This window comes from Hemiscyllium ocellatum, chromosome 19 (genome assembly GCF_020745735.1).
Source record: "Hemiscyllium ocellatum isolate sHemOce1 chromosome 19, sHemOce1.pat.X.cur, whole genome shotgun sequence".
NCBI classification, from domain to species: domain Eukaryota; kingdom Metazoa; phylum Chordata; class Chondrichthyes; order Orectolobiformes; family Hemiscylliidae; genus Hemiscyllium; species Hemiscyllium ocellatum.
The window spans coordinates 63,456,249-63,476,178 of NC_083419.1; the positions used below are offsets into that span (position 1 = coordinate 63,456,249).

At 42.0% G+C, this 19,930-nt stretch overlaps 1 protein-coding gene and 1 long non-coding RNA gene across 3 annotated transcripts in view; one reads left to right on the plus strand and one right to left on the minus strand.

The window, feature by feature from the left end:
* Window positions 1-12,872, minus strand: part of svopl (SVOP-like) — a 164,778-nt gene extending 151,906 nt beyond the window's left edge. The window contains exon 1 of one of the 2 annotated variants that reach the window (XM_060840005.1): window positions 12,769-12,872. The gene's annotated coding sequence lies outside the window, so the exon portion shown is untranslated. Of the gene's footprint in view, window positions 1-12,278; window positions 12,376-12,768 lie in introns of those variants that run through there. The other variant, XM_060840006.1, reaches the window with a different exon arrangement.
* The window catches only part of LOC132825013 (uncharacterized), a 53,622-nt gene that overhangs the window by 29,863 nt on the left and 3,829 nt on the right, over window positions 1-19,930 (plus strand). The gene's annotated exons all lie outside the window — the stretch shown is intronic.

Sequence of the window (19,930 nt, forward strand, 5' to 3'; positions counted from 1 at the left end):
TCCCACAGTTTCCAGCAATCACACTGCACCTGCTAAACTAACCTACTCCCACCTTCCCCTTCTTTTCCTCAAAAAAATCAATATTCTTTGTGATTGGCTGCTTAGCATTGGTCTTCCCTTGATTGACTAACTCAACATCCAATCAGCTGCTAGTCCAGGGTATGACAACACTTGTTGGCAAATCATCCAAAATGTCTTCAGATTAGTGAATCTTTTGAGGCAGGTCACCAACAACATAAATCTGCTTTTGTTCTTCCCTCACTTCCTTCCACCCCATTTTTTTTGTTTGAATAATCGCAACTTTTCAAAGTCCAACTATCCTGAAGTTCTGAGGAGGGGGTCAGTGGACCTGAAACGTTAACTTTGATTTCTTTTCACAGATGCGGCCAGATTTGCTGAGCTTTCCCAGCAACTTCTGTTTTCGTCAACTACCTCAAAACCTATTGGTATGTTGACTCTTCACGCTGGACGACGCAAGTTTCAGTTCTAAGGTAGTCACTTTATTACTGAACAGCCAGCGAGACACCAAAGGAGTCTTGTAGCCTTCTTATGATGACACCTCTCGATGATTCGCTGAACATTAGCACTATTTTTTATATCTTGTTCAGGTGTGACTAATACAAAGTTCTTAACATCGCGTGGCTGATTCCTACAATGATGTTAAAACAGGTATTTCTCAACCTTACAATGACTAGTGATTGTTACCTTCCTGTGACAGATATTGAATTGTTCACAGGAGCTTGTTACTGTATTATTCACAATCTTATGTTAATAGGGAAGGAGGTAGATAATAGGATTCAGTGTTGTTCTCATTGTTGGTCTTCATATAGCCTTGTTAGTAGGTAAGAAAGTGTGTTAAGAAGGACATGAGGCAGTTAATAAGATTTATAACCAGGGCTACCAGTCTTATTCAGGGAAACAAATATCTTTGCCTAAGGCTGGGAGAAAAATATATACATATGGCTCCAGACGACGTTGGCAGTTCAGAGGTCGCCAGACACTCACTATCTCAGCCTGTCAAAGGACAGGTACTCAATCGAACATCATCAGTCACTCTAATAGGGGATCTTTAATCCTTGAATTCCTAATATTCCAAAACACCATGATAAGCCAGTAAAATAGAATTTTTAACTTTTGGGATTCTCAAACTTCAGAGGGGTTGGGTTTTGGAAGCACGAGGTCATGTTGCAACTGTACCAAACTGGCGCAGCCACATTTGGAGTATTGCATCCAATTCTGGTCACCGCATTATAGGAAGGATGTGGAAGCATTAGAAAAGGTGCAGAGGAGATATACTAGGATGTTGCCTGGTATGGAGGGAAGGTCTTATGAGGAAAGGCTGAGGGACTTAAGGCTGTTTTTGTTAGAAAGAAGGAGGTCAAAACGTGACTTAATTGAGACATATAAGATGATCAGAGGAATAGGTATGGTGGACAGTGAGAGCCCTTTTTCTCTAGTGGTGATGGCTAGCATGAGGGAACATAACTTTAAATTGAGGGGTGATAGATAAAGGACAGATGTCAGAGGTAGCTATTTACTCAGAATAGCAAGGACATGGGATGTCCTGCCTGTAACAGTAGTAGACTCTCCAACTTTAAGGGCATTTAAATGGTCATTGGATAAACACAAGAATGATAATGGAATAGTATAGGTTAGATGGGCTTTAGATTGGTTACACAGGGCAGCGCAACATCGAGGGCTGAAGGGTCTGCACTGCGCTGTAATGTTCTATGTTCACAATTCCACCAAAAACAAAAGATAAACAATGAGTGTCTCTACGTTTATATAAGTACATATCATTGTTGTCATTGTCTGGTAAACCACAAAGATAAGTTTGATATTGCTTTCTGTTCAGATAACCTTGATGTGGAGGTGCTGGAGTTGGACTGGGTTGGACAAAGTTAGAAGTCTCACAACACCAGGTGAAGGCGCAGTGTTCGAAAGCTTGTGATTTCAAATAAACCTGTTGGACTGTAATCTGGTGTTATGTGACTCCTGACTTCAGATAACCTATCACTTTTCCACCTCTTTTTTTTTAAACGTCATTTCTATCATACCCATATGTAGAAACAGGAGGAGGCCGTTTAACTCCTTGAGTCTGTTCTGCTGTTCAGTGGCTTAATGGCTGATCTGTGGCCCAACTCCATCAACCTGCCGTTGGCCAAATCCTTGATATTTGACTCTTGCTTAAACTAGTCAAAGCATCGTTCAAGATGACCCTGATATGATGTTTGGTTTGTGCTGCTCCAATATTCTGCATGTCGGAGAGTTGGTGCTCCTGATCTTTGCTGGTAGTTTGCAGCCTCTAATGGTTGCCCTTCACCTATGGGTACCTGCAGCCTGACTCTGATCACTGCTGAAGACTCTTCTGTCAATATCGTTTTGGGTGATACTGTTCTCTGCAAGTACATCTCTCACATGGACAGACTAATCCATCCTTTCTCACAGCCTCTTGTGCACAACTGCTGATATCACTTCACTTTGTTGCCACGCATCACCTTCACTTCAGACAACAAAGTTCCCTGACCACTTCTCCTTCCTTTTGGTCATCTCTGCAAAGAGGCTACCACCCCTCAAAATGCTGAACCTAATGAAACTTTACCCAGCCCTTCCCTCATCCAGGGGCTGACTGCTCTATTGTGGACTTTGTTTCCATTTCTAGTTACTCATGTTATCACTTCAAGACCTGTTTCTGGCTGAGAAGATGCCCACACTAATGTGGTCCAAAGATTTACAACAAACTTTCCTCCACCGTAGTTACCCCAGCCTAACAGAGGTATCCACATTTAGTCCATCTTCCAGCTCTTGGTCTGTAATCCTATAGGTTAAGGTATTTTAATGCAGGTTGCCTTGTTTTCTCTCCTCAAGTACCCCCTGTTCTCAAGGGGATTAATGGTTGTAAAGGGATGATTTGGAGAGCAAGTGTCTAGTCATGGTGTTCCAGTCAATAGAGAACATTAATACAGCATCTAATTTTTTAGTGTCCAATAATTTAAAATGTCTATCTGAGTCACCATATAAAAGCACCAGTAAGATATTGACTACATGCAGTTGAAGAGATTTGTTGTGTCATGATTACAATTTTGCTCGTGTCCCACAGTATTGCAAATTCATTCAGCTCAATGGTAATGCACTCAATAAAAGTCTTTTTTACCAATTGCAACACTGTTGACCATTTTCCAAATCAGATAAGAAAGAAAAACTCGTAAATAATTATGATTCCTCAACATTTTGAAAACAACTAATTATGTTTTTAAAAAAATTAACCGTTGCATGTGGCCATTTTGATGATAGTGACAGCAGCAATTTGTATTTATTTTGTATTATGGTAAATACACGATACTTCATGTACTATGATCTTGGATACCAAAGCTGCCAAAATACTACATTTGACAAAATCCTCAGCATAGTCACTATCTATGATATGATGTGGCTAAACCATTTGGGATAGCTTGGCAGGATTCATTGCCATCAATCTTTCTTATTGTTATGACCAGACGCTGGGCATAACCCTCTGTGATTATTATTCCACGTGGATACCCCAAATATTAGGCTTCCAGCTATGGAGGGATGAAGCTATATAGGGCAGGCCAAACAGAGAGCAGCCAGGGAATTCTTAGAGGCATGGCACTCATCCACAAATTCTATCAACAGACACATCGACCTAGACCCTATATACCGGCCACTGAAGCAGACAGCAACTGACAACCGGAAGCGGCAGATTCAAACCAGTATAAATGCCGGAGGAATCAGCACAGGAGGCTCCCAAGCACTGAAGATGTCACCTAGAAAGGGGACGAAATGTTTGCAACAAAAACTCCCAGCTCGGCGAACAGAACCACAACAACGAGCACCCGAGCTACAAATCTTCTCACAAACTTTGGAGGGATGAACTGTCTCTTCTTCTTTAGCCACCCACTTTCTAGTTGCAACAAGTTTCTTTTAAAACATATCCTTCCCTTGTCAATAACTTGCTCTCAGACCAAACAAACCTCTGTTTTAAGTGGGTTTTGAACTGAGAAGAAAGAATAAGACATGACAAAAAAAGTTAAAAGCTGGATCAATCTCTCCACATTCAAAAAGGAGATAGTGGAACGTTGAATAGTCAATACCAGATTGTTGGGTTTTGAAGGTTAGTTGAAACCCTTTTGTTTTGTTTCCTTTTGATAATGGCAGCACTCTCTCGAGTCCTTATGTTGTCCTGTTTCCTTTTGACTAGCTAGCTGGCTTCTAGCACACAAGTTAGGAGATCATTTTCACCTACAATGCTGGGGTGATTAGGGGTGGTTCTTCAAACGTGACCTTCGAAGCTCACTTGTGCTGAAACCCAGCAAATGCCCACAAATGCAGCACATGCTCCCACTAACGCATACAGATGAGGATTATACTCAGTTTATGCTCTATTTTTGTATACTGCCACTAGGCAAGAATGTTTGCAAAAAATGATTTATAGAGAGCACATGGGAATCTGTAAGTACAGAGCAATACCTCAACAACTAAACTTGAAGTAATAGAAATGTATCTTGCCCTGTCATAGATATGCCACCAAAAGTCATGTACTCACTTAGAAATTGATATCTTCAAAGTTTCCAGAAAGTTCTTGGCACAGGCTAGGAACAGATTTGTCCAACTTTCAAAATAAGACAAATTTAGTACTGGCGGACGACTATTCGAGATGGATTGAAGCATCAAGGGATTTGTGAGAAACTTGGGAGTTTGGGAAGATGTAGTTTCAGGCATATGGATATGTTAATAAAAACTGGTGAGATGATCAAATGACCTTAACATTACTTAACAAGCTGAACCAGCATTGTGTATCCATGGAGCTCTGTGGGCGGCACGGTGGCACAGTGGTTAGCACTGCTGCCTCACAGCGACAGAGACCCGGGTTCAATTCCCGACTCAGGCAACCGACTGTGTGGAGTTTGCACATTCTCCTCGTGTCTGCGTAGGTTTCCTCCGGGTGCTCCGGTTTCCTCCCACAGTCCAAAGATGTGCAGGTCAGGTGAATTGGCCATGCTAAGTTGCCCGTAGTGTTAGGTAAAGGGATAAATTTAGGGGTATGAGTGGGTTGCGCTTCAGCGGGTCAGTGTGGACTTGTTGGGCCGAAGGGCCTGTTTCCACACTGTAAGTAATCTAATCTAAGACTCTGTTTCTGGGTATACTATTCAAATATTAATAGTTACAGTATGATGGAGGAAAGCATCTTACTCCACATTAGGAACAACCAGACAGTATAGTGCAGATACTCAATTTCCAGTGAACTCTTCCCTGCAAAGTAGAAACATTTTCTCTAAAGGTCAATCTTTCTTTTTCAAGAGAAAAGAGACCTTGCCTGTCAATTGTTTTCTGCTACTTGCATTTCATATATTATCCTTGTAGATTTCTGTGCCCTCTCTAGTTCCTCTACAACCTTCATATAATGTAGCAAATCAGAACTGCATATTCTGAAGTGTTGCCTGACTGCGATTCCATATAAGCCTCAAACAACTTCCCTTATTCTTGATTCTATCACTCAGTTATGAGGAGCAACTTGATGAGCTATATTTGTTTTCCTTGGAGCAGACAAAGATATTGTGAGTGAGGTATCACGCGTGACATAGACAGAGTAGATCATGAGAACCTTTTCCCCATGGCAGATGTGTCTAAGATGAGAAGGCATAAATTTAAGATGAGAAGTAAGTGCTTTAGGGGAGATATGACAAAAATAAAATTCGCCCAGGAGGCGATAGAAATATTTAACGTGCTGTCTGAGAGAATGGTGGAGGCAGATGCTCTCGCAACAATTGAGAAATTACTAACCTGTGAAGCAATTTTCATATTTGATGTATTTAAACTCAGCAATCCCTTTAATCCTCTCCCACACCTTAGACATTCCAATAGTTCATTCCAAGTAATTTCCTATTCTTCCTAACAAAATGTATTCCCACTCATCTGTGTTAATCTTCATTTCCCAGTTACTTTCCAATTATGAGTTCATTAATGTCTTTCTGTAATTTGTTGCCATTCTCAGTACTTGACTATTTTTACCCAATACCCTATCACGTACCCAACCTGCATTTTGTGTCATCTGCAAATTTAGGAGCTGTGTTTTGATTCAAAGTCCAATTATTCATTTAAGTCATAAATACATGAATATGAACAAATAAATTCAAAGGAGTGAGCTACCTGATTACTTGAGTAACATTAAGTGTAGCACTAATGTTTGTGAAACTCCACTCTCCACCTTCTGCCACTCTGAATAACTTTACTATAACACCTTTGTTTTCTACTTTGAAGTCAGTTAGATCCATTCTACAAGGCTCTACATTCTCTGTCCTTATTCAATGGTCTATTATGGGCACCGTTTTGAAAAGTTAGACAAATTATATCTACTGTATTCCATATTCTCTATTACCTCCTGTTGGTTAAGCAAGATTTTCCCTTTTAAAATCCATGCTGACTATTTATGTCTCTCATTATTCGGTGCTCCTCAGTTAGATTCCTACCATCTTCCTAGTCAAAGGAAAACAACCCCAGCCTATCTAGAACAAGAACAGAAATTGCTGGAGAAACTCAACAGATCTATCAGCGTCCGTAGAGAGAAAGCAGGGTTAATGTTTCTGGTTCAGTGTCCTTACTTCAGAAATAGTCTCTCTCCTTGGCTGAATTGGTCCAGTTCAGGAAACATCCTGGTGAATCTCCTCTGCACCTTCTTGAGTACACTTATATCCAACCAGAACTATACACAGTACTCCAGCCGTGGTCCAACTAACAATATATACAACACAATCATTACCTCCCTGCTACTGTACTCACTGCTTCAACTCATAAGGAAAAGTATCCTATATGCTTCTTAACTACCCTATCAACCTGTCTTCCAGCTTCAAGGAACTATGGACATTCCTATGAAGGCCTTGCTAACGCTCAGTTCTACCCAGGATCCTACCATTCATCACATATTCCCTTGTCTTGTTTGGCCTCCCTAAATGTATCATTTCACACTTTTCGGATTAAACTCCATCTCCACCGTTCTGCCCTTTTGACCTTTTCCCAATGACTCAAGCATGCAGCTTTGTTCCTCTTTAGTCATTCACGGGATGAGGACATCACAGGCTAATCCAGCATTTATTGCCCATCCTGCTTAGCCAAGAGTCAACAGCATTGCTGTGGAGTCACATGTAGGTCAGACCAGGTAAAGATGGCAGATTTCTTTCCCTCAAGGGCATTGGTGTGAACCAGATGAGGATGGATTCTACAGTCATTGGGTTCGCTTGGGCATTTGGTATTGACACTTTCATTCTTAGCCTGTCTGGTCCATTATAACTCAGACTCCATTGCTTTTCTAGCTTGTCCTTAACTTAGACTGACAGAGACTTAATCTCAGTAATCCCATAAATCCTATTTATATCGTATTGAATAAAGCTCTGTAGTTGAGTGTCTCTTTATTAAACCTCTGCAAGTCTAGTTCACATGATCTTTCTCTCTCTGCTCATTTCAGAATAGCATTATCTTCATTGAGTACAGTATATTCACTACTTATTACACTACAAAGGCTAACAGGTCACTGTGAAAAGAGGTTGAGGACTTTGCATGGATCGAGACATTAGAACAGTTTACATTGGAACTGAATTTAGAGAATTATGAGATTTAAATCCGAGGACATGAATGTCACTCAATGAAGATAAAGAAGGAAAACGATAACAGTATCTCAATGAGAACTTTTTTTTTGGATTTTTGGTGGAGGACAAGGATTTTAAATTAAAAACGAGAGGAGCAGTTGATGATGAGATACTCAATGGAAGGGCAGAGGGAGCAAATCAAATTGTGATTGGATGAAGAGAGCCACAATGGTCAAAGAAAATGGTACAAATGTACCTGGAAGGGGAGGCTCCTATATTGCAGCCCTCAGCCAGACTTCCATGGACACCAATACAATCTTCCACTAATAGAATCACAGGATTCCGAGAATCATAGAATCGCTACAGTGTGGAAGCAGGCCATTCTCCCTATCAAGCACACATTGACCTTCCAAAGAACATCCCAACCACACCCAGCCCCTACCATTGCATTTCCCACAGCCAATCCACCTAGCCTGTACACTATGTGTAATTTAGCATCGCTAATCCACCTACCCTGCACATTTTTAGACTTTGGGAGGATACTGATGCAGACACTGGGACAATGTGCAAACTCCACAGTCACCCGAGGGTGGAAGTGAACCCGGATCCCTGGCGCTTGAGGCAGCAGTGCTAACCACTGAGCCACCATGTCTCCCTTGTGTGGAATCTGACCTGTGGACGTAAGGGATTTCTTCAAAAGTGAAAGGAGATTCTAGAGGCACTCTGCTTTTTTCACAGCATTAACTCTGGTAACAGAGAGTTAGCTCACCAGCTCCATGGTGATGCCATTATCAAATACAACTCCCACTCCTCTGTCAGATTCTGAAGGCATCACTTCCCCTGATACACCATGATCACTTCTTAATCACTGCCAACTATCTCCCCCAACAGCTGTAGCACTTACCCATTTACCTTCGCTTTGCTCACTGCCCAAGGCTGCAAACACTCCCTCCTGATGCAGCAATGGTTAATTTGTACTTCTTTCAACAGTGCACACTGTCACTGCTGTTCACAATACAGTCCCTTGCACAGTGGGGAGACCACATGCAAATTGGGTGACTACTCTATAGAATGCCTCCACCACAGTCTGCAACCATTACCCCACCAGCTTCCGGATTATTTTAATCCATTGCTATCGCACGGACATCTTTGAGCTTGACCAGTTGAAGTGTTCCAATAATGAAAAATGCAATCAAGGAGCATCAACTCATCCTCTGATTTCACCACTCTCCAGCCTTCAGGATTCAACATTGAATTCAGCACCTTCAGAATGTAAACTCTTTTTTCTTCTTCTCTTGCATGTACAACATGTTCTTTACCTTATTTGCATGCTTGTTACTCTGTTATTTACATCTACTCTAACCAAATAATTTGATGCTTTATTTATAACCGTGATCACTCCTTTTCCTTGTGTATTATAAAACCATTTGTAATATAGTTAGGAATCACACATGACCAGGTTACAGTCCAACAGGTTTATTTGGAAGCACTAGCTTTCGGAGCACTGCTCCTTCATCAGGTAACTGTGGCAGGCAGTACTCCGAAAGATAGTGCTTCCAAATAAACCTGTTGGACTGTAACCTGGTGTTGTGTGATTTTTAACTTTGCGCACCTCAGTCCAACACCAGCATTTCCAAATCATTTGTAATATAATCTGACCTGCCATTCACCCTATTATAGACTTCCCCTTTAGTTTTTCTTCTGCCCTCCTCCCCTGCACTAAACCTATTAGATTGCTTCCTTCCTTCCTTTTACTGAAGTAAAATGGATCCTTGATGTACCTTTGTTTCTCATCCCATAGATACTGCCAGACCTGAGTTTTTTGTGTTTCAACAGCCCAGGTAGTGTATGTGAAACTACATGCCTTTGGAAAGGCAAGGATTAATTATGGATAGTCAGGATGGCTTTGTGGGTGGGAAATTGTGACTCACAAACTTGATTGAGTTTTTTGAAGAGATGATCAAGAAGGTAGATGCAGGTGTTGTCTACACAGACTTTAGGATGACCTTTAACAATGTTCTGCATGGTAGATTGATCACCTGAGGTTCAGGGTGGGCTTACCAATTTTGACACAAAATTGGCTTGACAATAGGAGACAGAGGATGGTGGTAGAGGGTTGTTATTCATTCTAGAGGCCACGGGGTTGGTGCCACACCCATTGTTGTTTGTCATTTATATGAACGAATTGGGTAAGAACATAGGAGACATGGTTAGTAAGTTTATGGATGACACCAAAAATGATGGAATAATGGACAGTGAAGAAGTTTATCTCAGAGTACAACAGGATCTCGATCGAATGGGTCAGTGGGCAGAGGAATGGCAGATGCAGTTTAAATCAGATAAATGCAAAGTGTTGCATTTTAGTAAGATAAAACAGGGCAGGACTTCCAGAATTAAATGTAGGGCTCTGGGAAGTGTTATCAAACAGAGAGACATGAGGGTGTGGGTACATGGTTCCTTGGAAGTGGCACCACAAGTAGACAGGGTGGTGAAGAAGACATTTGATGCATTTGTCTTTATTGTTCAGAGCATTGAGTACAGGATTTGAGACATCATGTTACAATTGTACAAGACATAGGTAAGGCCACATTTATAGTGCCATGGAGTTAACCAGCATGGAAACAGACCCTTCATTCCAACTCACCTGTGCCAACCAGATATCCTAAACTGATCTATTCCTATGTGCCAGCATTTGGCCCAGATCTGGGTGTTCAGGTCCATTTTACCCTGAGGTGGCAACGCAGGTTGATAGAGTGGTCAAGAATGCGTATGGCATACTTTCCTTCATCGGACGGGGTATTGAGTACAAGAGTTGGCAGATCATGTTACAGTTGTGTAAGACTGGTTCGGCCACATTTGGAACACGACATACAGTTCTGATTGTCACATTACCAAAAGGATGTGGATGCTATGGAGAGCATGCAGAGGTGGTTTACCAGGATGTTGCTTAGTATGGAGGGTGCTAGCTATGACGAGAAGTTGAATAGATTAGAATTATTTTCATTAGAAAGACTGAGGTTGAGGAGGGACTTGATTGAGGTCTACAAATTCATGAAAGGTACAGATAGGGTGGATAGCAAGAAGCTTTTTCCCAGATTGGGGGATTCAATTCCTAGGGGTCATGAGTTCAAAGTGAGAGGAGAAAAGTTTAAGGGAGATATATGTTCTTTATGCAGAGTGTGGTATATGCATGGAGCGTACTGCCAGCAGAGGTGAGCATTCAAGATGTATCTAGGCAGAAATGTAAATGGGCATGGAGGAGAGGGATACAGATCCTTAGAAAATAGGTGACAGGTTTAGATAGAGAATCTGGATTGGCACAGGCTTGAAGGGCCAAAGGGTCTTTTCCTGTGCTGTAAGGTTCTCTGTTCTTTTTTGTTCTAATCGTATCTATGGCCCTCATGATTTTATCAATCTCAAGCCCTCCTGAAGAAGGGCTCATGCCCAAAACGTCGACTCTCCTGCTCCTTGGATTTTGCCTGACCTGCTGCGCTTTTCCAGCAACGCATTTTCAGCTCAATCTCAATAAAGTCATCCCTCAGCTTCCAACACTCCAGGGGAATAAGCCCCAGCTTATTCAGCCTCTCCCTATAGCTCAAACCCTCCAACCCTAGCAACATCCTTGTAAATCTTTACTGCATCCTTTCAAGCTTAACAACATCCTTCCTGTAACAGGGAGACTAGAATTCAACAAAATATTCTAAAAGTGTCCTCACCACTGTCCTTGGAGAAAGTGAAGACTGTAGATGCTGGAGATCAGAGTTGAAAAGCACATCAGGTCAGGTAGCATCTGAGGAGCAGGAGAATCGATGTTTCGGGCATAAGGCCTTCATCAGTCACCACTGCCCTGTACAGCCACAACATGACATCCCAACTCCCCTCCTCAATGTACTGATTTGAAGTACAGTGTACAGTTCTGGTCCCCCTGCTAGAGGAAGGATATTATTAAACTGGAGAGGGTTCAGAAAAGATTTACCTGGATGTTAGAGACTGGAGGATTTGAGTTAAAAGGAGAAGCTGAATAGGCTGGTACTTTCTTCACTGGAGCGTAGGATGCTGAGGGGAAACCATATAGAAACTTATAAAATCATGAAGGGCATGGATAAGGTGAACAGACAAAGTTTTTTCCTCAGGATAGGGGATAGGGCATTGGCTTAAGATGAATGGAAAGATTTAAAACAGATCCGAGAGGCTACTTTTTCATACAGAAGGTGGTACAATATGGAACAAACTGCCAGAGGAAGTGAGTGGAGGTGGGTACAATTACAATATTTCAAAGGCACCTGGTTGGGTATATGAAGAGGAAGGGTGTAGAGGAATATGGGCCAAATGCTGGCAAATAGGATTGGTTCTGTTTAGGAAACCTGGTCAGCATGGATAAGTTGGGCTGAAGGGCCTGTTTCTGGCTGTATGACTCTATGCTATGATACATCTCTGGAGCAGGTAGGATTTGAACCCTGACCTCCTGGACCAGAGGTAGGGGCACGACCACTGCATCAGAAGAACCCCTTAACATCCAAAAAGATACTGATGGACTCTATATTTGGAATAAAGAGCATTTCAAAGCAAGGCTTAATTCTTTCTAAAATACAAAGAACTAACAAAATAAGAAGGGATGGGGAGGAAGCAGAGGATTGAGATTGGTAAATCTTAAATAACAGCAAGACGTTCACTCACAGTCACAACTGGGATTTCACACACATCCCAGCAGTTTATCTTTGTGACAACGCACAGTCTCTCTCCTGGCAGATTCACGCTTCAGTCAGATTACTACACTGCTACCTTTGACTGTCAAAATATCACTGTCTGCTTCTTCTCCCGATCAGGCAGGTTTAAGCTAGTCATGTCTCCAAAATATTGTTTTGCATATAATTTCAGTCATGCTGCACCTGCATAGCTTTTCATCAAAGAGGAAGGAACCTAGATTTGTTAACGATAAACAGTCTTCCTCTTTCAGGGAAAGCAAAGTTACTGTTGATTATTCATTCCCTCAACAGAACACATGGGAAATGCCCTTATGCTGCCTTATTCCTTTTCAGCTTTCGTTAACACATGGTAGTCTCACTGCTCCTTCTCTCAGTAATCAAATCCTGATTGATTTGATTTGATTTATTTTCACATGTACCAACAAGCAGGTTCAATCTGTACAGGTTTTGCTAAAACCTACCTTTCAGTTATCCCAGGAAAGGGACATCACTGCGTTTGTTCTTTCAAATATAGAGAATGGAAGCTTGTTGTTGCTAAGAGTATATGTTCCGTGATTGCACAACTCTCTCCGGGCTCATAGGCCTGTCTTTCCTCAGGTGTAGAACCAGTAAACAGGTTACACCAGTCAAACGGGTGCTACCTCCACCTCTCACGTCTTAAAGAAGCCACACCACATACTAGTTCCATTGAAATAATAACTAGCAAAGCGGTGAAGGCTGGCATTGATTTAAACCGGACTCATTGCTCACTCAATTTAAAGGTGGGGAGTGTCAAACAGTTACTAGTCATAGTCCCAACACGATGATAAATATGGCTGACAACACGTTAATATTCAATTGTGTTACTAATCCTTTCACGAGCGTTGGTTTGTGAGACACACCAGTAATTCAAGTCATAAATGCTGGAACAGTTGTGGTTCCTATGAACCATTTCAATCTTAGCCCCCACGTGAGGCGTTGTGACCCTCAGATTAAACTCACCACCAATTGTGTCTCTCTAATAGAGTTGGCAGACTATTGCCAGCCTCCACCTCATACTTTCTAAGTTCATGGGTTTTTGTTCAAATTAGGTGAAGCAGCACTTTGTCAAGGTCAACATCTGATCTACACCTGACTTGAGAGGCCCTAACCCACATGATTTAAATGCCTTGTTAGTTTAATTTTAAATCATCCAACAATAACCATTCTGCCCATATCAACCCTCTAAAAGTGTCAGTTCCTTACAAATTCCCATGCTGTGTTTGACTACTACAAAGGTAAAGTATTCTTTCTTAACTTGCCTCCAGAATGGTTGGCCACACTTCCCCACTAGCTTCCACTGCACTTCACCATGAAGTTTCCTAACTAACCTGTTCAGAGGTGCTTTAAACATCTCTGGAGCAAGTAGGACTTTAACCCAGATCCTCCAACTCCAAGAAAGGGCCACTACTACTGCACCACAATAGCCCTACTCACCTGGCTCTATTCTTGTTTATTTAATTGTGGCCAGCCAGGGTCTCACTATTAGTGACTACCGTACAGTCTTCCCTCTAAGAATTTACTCCTGTCCTCTCCTTCCTGTTTCTTACCTACCTCCTCTTACTTGGTGACAACAAACAGATTCTACGTGATTTCTGACATCACCCTGCTTAACTCACTCTCACCAATCTTGAATTCATTGCCTTCTCTAAACTCTCCAGCTGGTTATCTAATATCCAATGCTGGATGAGCAGAAATTTCTTCCAGGTAAATATTAAGGAGATTGGAGCCATTGTCATTAATGCTGCTCCTCAGTTCCCAATTTCATCCTTTTTCCTTAGTCACTCTGAGTCTGAACCAGACTGTTCTCAACCTTAATGTCATGTTTGACCCTGAGATGAACTTCCAATCAGATTTCTGAACCTTCAGGAAGATGATTCCCACTTCCTCACCCCTTTCTGACCTTACCCCAGCTCCTCTGCTTCTGAAGCCTTCATCCATGCCTTTGTTACCTCCATTCTTGAATGCTTTTCTGTGCTCCTGAGCAGTGTCCCATTTTATACTCAGTGAACTTGAGGTGCTCTAAACATAGATGATGGAAGCAGAGATGAACCATTCAGCCCTTTGAGTCTGCTCTGCCACTCAACATAATCAAGTCTTCCTACTTTCTCCCTATCCTCTCTTTGTCTAAATATTTCCTGAAAGTCTTCAGTATTTTAGTTTCAAGTTTCCTATGGCAGAGAATTCCACAGTCTCCCCACTCTCTGCATAAAGAAATTCCTCCTCATCTCTGTCTTAAATGACCTACCCCTTAACCTTGGACTATGACCCCTGGTTCTGGACTCCCCGGTAAACTCTACTGCCTCTGTCCTAATTCACACCAACTGCCGTCATTTATCACTACTGTGCTCACTGACATACACTGGCTCCCATCTGAACAATGTCCCTCAATTGTAAAATTCTCAAACTTATTTTCAAATCCCTGTATGATCTCATTTCTCCCTACCTCTGTAATCTTAAATCTCAACACACTGCATGATAGCCCGAAACGTGCCTGACCGACTGTGCTTTTCCAGCACTATACTCTCGACTCTGAACTCCAGCATCTGCAGTCCTCACTTTGTCCTCCTATCTTCAGTTACCAAGGGATGTAAGCACAAGATTTCCCTCACTATACAATTCTATCTCTCTACTTAGCTTTCCTCCTTTGAGTTACTCCTTAAAATATCCTGATTTGATGAAGTAGGTGGATCATAACGTCTTGTCAAGTGATGTGGGTCACAGCTGGGTTTTATAATACTTCTGTGAAGAAACTTTGGTTGTTTTATTGCATTGAAGGTGCTATATCAATGCAATTTGTTGTTATTTATTTCTGAGTAATTCTGTAAATCTGATCCTTTTCAAAAGATCCATAGATTTTCTTCCAAACATACATGCAGTTCTTTCTTTCAAATGTTTTTTGCCATTATCTTTGTTATCAAGTTATGAGTGAAACAAAATTGTTTCAGTCAGCTGAACCCTGTGACTCTCACCAGTTAAGGGACTTCACTGTTGACCTGCACTTCTTTGTTCATGAATTAGATTGTTAGTTCGGTTTTTCTCTCACAGTTCTATTCAAGTAGGACAATTTGCCCATTGATATGGAGGTATGTGGGACTGAAAGTAATGTTTTAAGTATACAGGTCATTGTAAAGTGGCACTGGGGTTGTGTAGTCTTGGTGTCAGTCTTGCTACTCTGTTTTTTTACTTGTCTGAATAATTATTGAATTGACAACACATGTCTATGTACGATGCATATGGGTTTAGGATTTTGCCTCTATGGAATGAAAAGAGGATGTTATATGTGATATGTCTTGAAGGGACACACTCATGATGTCGTCATCATATCATAGCAGGTGACCTCATGATATAAAGCTCTCAGCCTCCATCCTACTGAGCTCTGTCTGTCTTCAGCATGACATACTGGGGGGAAGCACACCTCAGTATATCCAAATAGTTTGTGCCCAATCGCACAAGTCCCAGCAATTGTAATGTGTATGTAGGATCAGTAATAAAAGTTCATTTGATTTTCTCATTGGTCCATTGCTCATGTTATGTGTGCTAACATAAAAATCACAGCTTGATATTTCCAGGTCATCACTAAATCTCATCATAGGAAAGGCTGAATAGGCTGGGGCTGTTTTCTCTGGAACATTGGAGGCTCAGGATTGACCGTAGAGATTTAAAAAATCATGAGGGGCATGGATAGGGTGAATAGCCAATGACTTTTCCCCAGAGGTTTAAGGTGAGAGGAGAAAAATTTAAAGGAATCTGGGGGGGGGGGGGGGCAACTTTTCAGAGGGTCATGTGTTTATGGAAGGAGTTGCCAGAGGAAGTGGTGGAGGCTGGTACAATTATAACATTTAAAAGGCATCTGGATGGGGATATGAATAGGAAGGGTTTACAGGGAAGTGGGGCCAAATGTTGGCAAATGGGACTAGACTAATTTAGGATATCTGGTCGAGATGGATGAATTGGACTGAAGTGTCTGCTTCCATACTGTACAACTCTATGACTCCTTGTCATGTCAATTTACTTTCAAAAATACAAGCATAACTTCCTTAGGCAAAAAATCTACATTAATTTGATCCTTTCTCGGATATCCCTCCCCCTTTTGTCATCTAAGTTTGTGGATTGTGTAATCATTTCAGAGTGTAATTAATTTACCATTTCCTGATGAAGGGCTTTTGCACAAAATATCGATTCTCCTATTCCTCGGACGCTGCCTGACCTGCTGTGCTTTTCCAGCGCCACACTCTCGACTCTGATCTCCAGCATCTGCAGTCCTCACTTTCTCCTAGTTATTTCAGAGGTCCAATTCTTGTCACACGTCGAGTGAAAACGTATCTGTCACTGTACCATAATGTTTAGCCACATTGTGTCCATCCTGTTGAGATGACATCTCCCATCGTACTGACCACTGTGCACTTTTCCTCCTTCACTGTCCCCATCTCCTCTCCTGATTTGTTGTGTTGTTATCCTTTAGCATCATTTCTCTTTCTATGTTGCCCAGTTCAATGAAATTACTGTTGACTGCTATTTGCTTATCAGCATTTTTTTTTGTTCATGGACTGTCAACATTGTTGGCCATCATTAATTACTTATGTCTAATTGCCCTAAAGCAGGATGGGTCTCTGCCAGAATTAGTACAGCGCTTGTCATTTAAGTATTTCTACAGTGTTGTTTGGGAAGGGTGTTCCAGCATTTTGTTACCCTGAGATCGGCTCCTCAGTGACATCATTCAAAAGCATCTGAACATATGTTGACAATCCCCAGCCTGAACTGTGCAAACTCTCTCTCAAATCCTGCACATCTTTATGCTGTTGCACTGTAGGTGTGATCCCAAGACTTGGACAAGGCAGCACTCTCTTCAACATCTGGAAAGCTACAGATGCTACCTTGATAGTTATAATAAGCTTCTCTAACTTGATACTGACTCCACAGTAATGTGGCCTTTCACAAAGCAAGGCTGTCGACATACTTCTCACATATGCTCAATTTTGATCAGAATCCACTTTTTCTGTTTATCTCCATCTCCAACCCTAATTTTGTCCCCTGTTACTGGAACCTTCATCCATTCTTCCTCAGTGCTCAATGTATTCAATGCTGTCCTTGCTGATCTCCATAGACTCAAACTTGTCAAAACTGTTACTACTCATGTCCTTTCCCACAGGAAGCCATGTTTATCCATCACTGAGTTAAATTGATACCTTGTGCCCCAACCCACCAGATCTAAAATATTTTTCCTTCTTTTTAAAGCCTTTGAATATCTGGTCCCCTCAATTTCTGCAAACCTTCTTCAACTTATTCTCCCCCACTTCCTTCAGTCTTTTAAGTTTAAAAATCACCAGGTTTAGGGAATCAAGTGCTTCCATAAACCTGTTGGACTATAAACCTGCTGGTGTTGTGTCATTTTTAACTTGTCCACCCCAGTCCAACACTGGCATCTTCAAATCAGGCTTTTAATGCTGTTTTCTCAGAACTTTAGTCCCACAAAGCAACAGACAGCACTGTTTTAAGTGGTCCCAGTAAGTTTCCAACAGTCAGGAAGAGAGAGCACTTCCAGAGTGAGAAACAACCCAAAACAGTGAATAGTTTAGGGAGTCTGAAGGAAGCGTGAGAATTCGGTGCAGAGGCAAAGAGGTGAGTTTCACTTGCTTTGTTAGTTCATAGTTTTTAATTTTTCTTTGTCAAATTGGAGAAATTGAAGCCCATGATCGGAGCTCCTCACAAATAAATGTCATCACAGGTAAACCATAACTTAATTGTTTGGTGATAGTCAAATTAGTAGCTATCTGAGTTACTTTCAGCTTGAAGGTAAAAAGGAAAATATTTACAGGCTACAAACTAAAAGTTCAGTGCAAAATTTTTAAAAATCAAATTAAGCGGGGGATTCAAGATGGCGGCAACCCAGTAGGCCCACCCTGCTGAGCTCTGGACAGGACCCAGACCCACCCTCCCTTTATTACCCAATGTGGTAGAAATAGCTATTTTGTGACCCTTCGAATTGTTCAGTGTCACTTAAAAATAGTTAGGAAAACAATTAAAAGGAAGGGACCACGAGGATTGCAATCAGCAGGGACCCCCCCTGCAACAATGGACTCATCCATGGCCGCAGAGTTGACCACCACGATCGCCCCAGGGGGCTTGCAGAGCCTGATCTCAAAATTTGTGAAACCCCAAGAGAAGCTTGATTCGTCAATGGAGGAGACCCGGGCCAGGCTTGAACCAATCTCAGTCATGCTGCAGAAACATGACCAGGAGATTTAACGCCTCAGGCAGTATGTCGGGGAGGTGGAGCAACGGGCCGTAGCCTCCAAAACCACAGTGGAATCCTCGGTCGATCAGGTCCATGCCCTGGAACAATGGGTATGGGCCATTGGAAGAACATCCGTCTGGTGGGGCTCCCTGAATGGGAGGAGGAAGGCCAGCTCATCAGCTACTTGGAGCAATGGCGTCTGAGATTTTTGAAGCTGGGGGTTGAGGTAGGCCGGGTGCGGGTCGAGCAGGCCCATTGGGGCCCAGTGCGCAGGCCTGGATCCGACCAGCGACCCTGCCCAGCCCTAGTTCGACTCTAGCATTACAGAGATAAGCAAATGCTGCTGGAAGCCTCTAGAGCACTGGGGAAGGACCCATAGGCTCTGATATACAAAGGATCATGAATTATGCTTTTCCAAGACTTTTCACCTGTCATGATTCATAAGAGGAAGGCCTTTGAGGTAAAAAGGAGGCTGAGGGACTTGAATACCAGTATTTCATTAGATATCCAGCAATATTACGATTTAGCCATGGAGAGTCCGTGTTCAATTTTGGCTCACCGGAAAAGGCAAAGGACTTCCTGGATGCTTTAAAATAGACTGGCTGGCCTGAATAAAATGGACAATAATGTTTATTTTATTTTTCTCTGTAATTTTCGTGGTTTACCTGGTTGTGAAGGTTTGCTTATTTTAAAATATATGTTGGGGTCGTAATTGTTTCTTTTCTTTGTCTTCTCTCTCCTCTCTCCCCTACCGTCATCCTTTGTTCCTTTTCTCCTTTATCATTTCTTTTTATTCTTTTCTGGTGTGGGATGGGGGGAGTGGTTGGAGGAAGCAGGGAGAGATTATATATTTCTGTTCTACCAGGAGTGCCTCGAATTATAGTATGGAGGGGAGAGGTTGAGTGTCCACATTTTACTTTCTTGTTGTAAGGTATGTTTTTTTTCTCACTTTGTGTTATCTGGGGTGGGCTAGAAGAAGTCATGGAGGGGTTAGTGGGTATTATGAGCGCCCCCTGTTGGCAAGGGGGAAAGTCTCCTTTCATTTGTGTTATATGTTGGGATGTTGTAGAAGTAGCTGTTAGAAGTTTTTGATTTGCTAGTTTTGGAAGTTGTATTTTTAAATTTATATGAACTGTTTGTTGTTTTCACTCGGGGCGCTACGAGTGGGGTTCTTCCTCCCGGCGGGGAGGTGGGGGGGTCACGGACTGTTTTGGACGGTCATGGCTAGCCAGTAGTTTAAACAGTGCACCTGGAATGTTCAGGGGAGTCATTCACCAATTAAGAGAAAAATAGATACTGTCAAGCCTTGGAAAAGAGAGGGTCGATGTAGCCTTGCTGTAAGAAACACATTTAACTGATAAGGAGCA